General features: G+C 45.9%; 1 protein-coding gene across 2 annotated transcripts in view; it reads right to left on the minus strand.

Annotated features, from left to right (window-relative positions):
* Positions 1-5,353, minus strand: part of MOB3A (MOB kinase activator 3A) — a 28,162-nt gene that overhangs the window by 19,220 nt on the left and 3,589 nt on the right. The gene's annotated exons all lie outside the window — the stretch shown is intronic.

The raw sequence follows: 5,353 nt of genomic DNA on the forward strand, positions 1-5,353 counted from the left end.
TTTTTTCGGTTGCAGCCATCATTGTTGTTTGGCGGGCCCGGGCTGGATTTGAACCCGCCACCTTAGGTATATGTGGCTAGTGCCTTAGCCACTTGAGCCACAGGCGCTGAGCCAATTCTAGAACATTTTCATCACCTCAAAAAAGAAACACCAACTCCATCAGCAGTCACTCCTCAACTTTCCTCTTATGGGCTGAATTGTATTCCCCATAAAGATACCTTCTAGTCCTAAGCTCTGATGCTCTTGAGTGGGAATTTCTTTGGAAAAATGGCCTTTGCAGAGATCATTAGTTGAGATGAGGTCACACTGAAGTGGGCCCTGATCCAGTGACTGGTGTCCTTACATTAGGTGACAGAAATTTTGACACAGATGCAGAGAAGACAGGCCAGGGAAGATACAGGCAAAAACTACAGTGATAAGGCACAAGCAATGCCCAGGACACCCCACCCCAGAGAGTGACCCTGCTTCACTGTCCATAATACTGAGGGGAAAAAGCTTGTTCTGCAAAGAGCAGGGGTAGGGCCCAAATCTAAGTGCTTTTGGTCTGTTTGCTCTGTTTCCCTCTTATTAATAATTATTTTTTATTTTAATTAAATAATTAAAAAAATTTTTTTTCCAGTTTTTGGCTGGGGCTGGGTTTGAACCCGCTACCTCCGACATATGGGGCCAGAGCACTACTCCTTTGAGCCACAGGCGCCACACTAAAACAACTTTTTTTTTGAGACAGACTTACTTTGTCGCCCTCAGTAGAGTGTGTGGCATCATAGCTCACAGCAACTTCGAAGTCTTGGGCTCAAGCAATTCTCTTGCCTCAGCCTCCATAGCAGACAGACATCTGCCACAATGCCCAGCTATTTTCAGAGGCGAAGTCTCGCTCTGGCTCAGGCTGGTCCTGAACCTGTGAGCTCAGGCAATCCACCTGCCTTGGCCTCCCAGAGTGCGAGGATTACAGGCATGAGCCACCGGCGCCCAGCCTTAATTTTTTTTGAGACAGAGTCTCACTTTATTGCCCTCAGTAGAGTGCTGTAGTGTCATAGCTCACAGCAACATTTAACTCTCGGGCTCAAGTGATTCTCTTGCTTCAGCCTCCCAAATAGGTGGGACTACAGGTGCCCATCACAATGCCCAGATATTTTATAGAGACAGGGTTTCACTCTTGCTCAGGCTGATCTCAAACTCCTCTGAGCTCAGGTGATCCCCCTGCCTGGGCCTCCCAGAGTGCTAGGATTTACTACAGGTGTGAGCCACCTTTCCCCGTGAGTAATTATTTTTTATTTTTATTTTTTTGAGACAGAATTTAATTATGTCGCCCTTGGTAGAGTGCTGTGGCATCATAGCAACCTCAAATTCTTGGGCTCAAGTGATTCTCTTGCTTCAGCCTTCCAAGTAGCTGGGACTACAGGCACCCACCACAACGCCCGGCTATTTTTTGTTATAGTTGTCATTGTTGTTTAGCTGGCCTGGGCTGGATTCAAACCTGCTACCTTCAGCTTATGTGGTTTGGTACCCTAACCACTGTGCTATGGGTGCTGAGCTGACTAATTATTTTTAAATTGCTAACCTCTTTACTAGTAAGTAGGCAGCAACTGTGGATGTCAGAGAGAAGAACACATTCCTGTCTCTAACTCCCTGAGAAGGCATTTCCCCACTCTGGGACCATTTCCCTACTCAGGGACCATCTGAGAAGGCACTGTAGATGAAGGCTGGGCAGGGGCCACCCTCCCTATCTCATGGTGGTGCCAGGAAGGGTTGAAAGGGGATTATCTTCTTCCAGCTTAGTGATTGTCACAATTCTTTTTTTTAAGACAGGGTCTCATTCTGTTACCCAGGCTAGAATGCCATGGCCTCACCCTAGCTCATAGCAATGTCAAACTCATGGGCTTAAGTGAGCCCTCAGCCTCCCCAGTAGCTAGGACTACAGGTGTTTGTCATGACACCAGGCTAATTTTTTCTATTTTTAGTAAAGATGGGGATCTTGCTCTTTTATTTATTTATTTATGTTTTTTGAAACAGAGTCTCACTCTGTTGCCCTGGGTAAATTGCCGTGGTGTCATCATAGCTCACAGTAACATCAAACTCTTGGGCTCAAGTGATCCTCTTGCCTCAGTTTTTCTATTTTTAGTAGACAGGTCTTAATTTAGTAAAGGCTCTTACTTAGGCCGGTCTTGAACTCCTAAGCTCAAGCAGATTCTCCTGCCTCAGCCATCCAGAGTACTAGGATTACAAGCATGAGCCATAGCACCTGCTGATTTTTACTCTTTTTTTTTTTTTTCTTTTTTTTGAGACAGAGCCTCAAGCTATCCCCCTGGGTACAGTGCCATGGCATCACAGCTCACAGCAACCTCCAACTCCTGGGCTCAAGCGAGTCTCCTGCCTCCGCCTCCCAAGTAGCTGGGACTACAGGTGCCCGGCCACAACGCCCGGCCATTTTTTTGGTTGCAGCCATCATTGTTGCTTGGCGGTCCCGGGCTGGGGATTCGAACCCGCCACCTTAGGTGTATGTGGCTGGCGCCTTAGCCGCTTGAGCCACAGGCACCGAGCCCCGATCTTGACTCTTAACTCACACCTTTGAGTGGCTATACTGTGCAGCTTTTGCTGTTATTAATAAACTGACTTAACATTTGCATCCCCCAGAGAGAGAACGCTCATGAAACTCATCATTTCCTGTAAGGCAGGAGGGACTGGCTCATCCTGCACACCAGGAAACTGAGGTCCAGTGCCCTGCCTGAGGGCAATGACCCAACCCCAGTGTCCACAGTGCTGGGGGTGGGGTAGGACCCTGGCCCAGCGCCCCACACAGGAAATAACCGTTCACCACTCTCCAGTCAACGAAACATGACACTAGAGGCCGGGCATGCTGGCTCACAGCTGTAATCCTAGCATTCTGGGAGGCCAAAGTGGGCAGATTACTTGAGCTAACAAATTCGAGACCAGCTTGAGCAAAAGGAGACCCCCGTCACTAAAAATAGAAAAACTGAGGCAAGACGACTGCTTGAGCCCAAGAGTTGGAGGTTGCTGTGAGCTATGACACCAGAGCACTCCACCCAGGGCTACAGCTTGAGACTGTTTCAAAAAAACAAATGGCTCGGCATCCATTGCACAGTGGTTATGGCACCAGTCACATACACCAAGGTTGGTGGGTTCAAACCCAGCTTGGCCCAGCTACTTGGGAGGCTGAGGCAAGAGAATCGCTTAAGCCCTAGAGTTGGAGGTTGCTGTGAGCTGTGACGCCACAGCACTCTACTGAGGGCAACATAGTGAGATTCTGTCTCCAAAAAAAAAAAGTGCTTGATTTTAAAACAAAATATGAGGTCTGCATTAAGACAAGAACATAGAGAAAAAAACACAACTTATGGGTGACAAAAGGGAAAGAAATCCACGTGGGACCGACCCCACATGTCAAGGAACCTGATAACCATGACCCAATGGCTGCTGCAGGCAAGACCAAGGGGCCTGTGGCTTCCAACAAAGTCATTCCCACACCCATCTGGCTAAAGAGAAAAGCCTTAAACTTGAGCCAAACCTCACTACCAGGAGGAGATTTCTCAATCCTTACGTAATTGAAGCTGGCACACACACATGGTTTTAAAAGGAATGAGACAGAGGTCCTAACGTAGAAGGAAGGACATCCAATATCCAGTATGTGGAAAAATAAGTCACAAGAAAACATGGATATCAGAGACTTTTTATTAAATAATAATAAAATTGATTACATTTATGAAAATCATAAAGATGAAATACTGTTTTCTCTGGAAGATGAAATGTCTTTTGTGAACCTTTATGATAAACATACTTTTAGTTTTCCCAGTCTGGGTATGTAAGAAAAATTAAAATGATCAATTTGACAGAATCAAAAGAAAAAGTAAAGAGGTCAGATGTGGCCCCCAGAAAACAGAAATGTAATCTTTCCTAGGGTATAGCTGGGCGTACAGCTGGGCATACACTGAACCACAGGGACCTATGTGTGTTCCAGAGTCTTTCCTGAAACCCCTGAGCTGCAGAAGTGAAGGCCTCCTTCCTAGAATCCTGTTTCTGAAGTCAGATTCACCTTTTCTGGTTAAGCCAAGTGAACTTCTAAATTGTAGGAAAACAGGGACATAACTCCTAGGCTGTGAAATGTCTAAAATTTCCCAAAGTAAAAACCCAACTTCTCGGTCAGCAGCATAGGGAATTTTCCTGAAACTTCCATTTTATGAAGCCTTTAACATAGAAGAACAGCTCCCTCAAAGATGGTTAGTGGCTGAGTTTTCAAAGAAACTTGGTGGCCTAGTTTGGTTTTACATATGGAACAGACCTCTTTTACCTTGTTTACAGAATATGAAACATTTACAAAGCTCAGGAACTAAAACAGCACTTTCAGCTGTAACCCTAGCATTCTTGTAGGCTGAGAAGTGTATACTGCTTGAGCTCAGGAATTCGAGACCAGCCTGAGTAAGAACGAGATCCTGTCTCTTATTAAAAACAGAAAAATTAGCTGGGCATTATGGTGGGTACCTGTAGTCCCTGCTACTCAAGAAACTGAGATTAAGAGAAGCTCCTTAGCCCAGAAGTTTGAGACTGCTATGAGCTATGACACCACTGCACTCAACCCCAGGGCAACAGAGTAAGACTGTCTTAAAAAACAAATAGGCTTGGTGCCCGAAGCAAGGTTGGTGGTTATGGTGCCAGCCATATACACCCGGGCTGGCGGGTTCAAACTGCTAAATAACTGCAACAAAAAAAATAGCTGGGCGTTATGGCAGGTACCTGTAGTCCCAGCTGAGGCAAGAGAATCGCTTAAACCCAAGAGTTTGAGGTTGCTGTGAGCTGTGACATCATGGCACTCTACTAAGGGTGACATAGTGGGACTCTGTCTCAGGGGAAAAAAACAACAAATAAATAAAACGGCACTTTCACAAACTTCCTGCAAGATTAAAATAATTCCTTGTGCTTTGCTAAGTAAGAAACACAGGTGACCCCAGAAGCCAGTTTGCCCAAAACTGAATATTTAAAAAAATCCAGTTTGGCACAGTTACTTTGGGATACCTGCTATGTAAACACTGGGGTAGGCTTTTTAAGAGATGTCCCTTCCTTGGCTCAGCGCCCATAGCACACTGGTTATGGAGCCAGCTACATACACCAAAAGTTAGCGGGTTTGAACCCAGCACAGGCCAGCTAACCAATAATGACAACTGCAACAAAAAAATAGCTGGGCATTTTGTTGGGCGCTTGTAGTCCCAGCTACTTGGGAGGTTGAGGTAAAAGAATGGCTTGAGCCCCAGAGTTTGAGGTTGCTGTGAGCTACGATGCCATAGCACTCTACCAAGGGTGACAAAGTAAGACTATCTCAGAAAAAAAAAGGCTCAGCACCTGT

The sequence above is a fragment of the Otolemur garnettii genome, unplaced genomic scaffold (assembly GCF_000181295.1).
Source record: "Otolemur garnettii isolate 467f Iridium unplaced genomic scaffold, OtoGar3 scaffold00029, whole genome shotgun sequence".
NCBI lineage: Eukaryota > Metazoa > Chordata > Mammalia > Primates > Galagidae > Otolemur > Otolemur garnettii.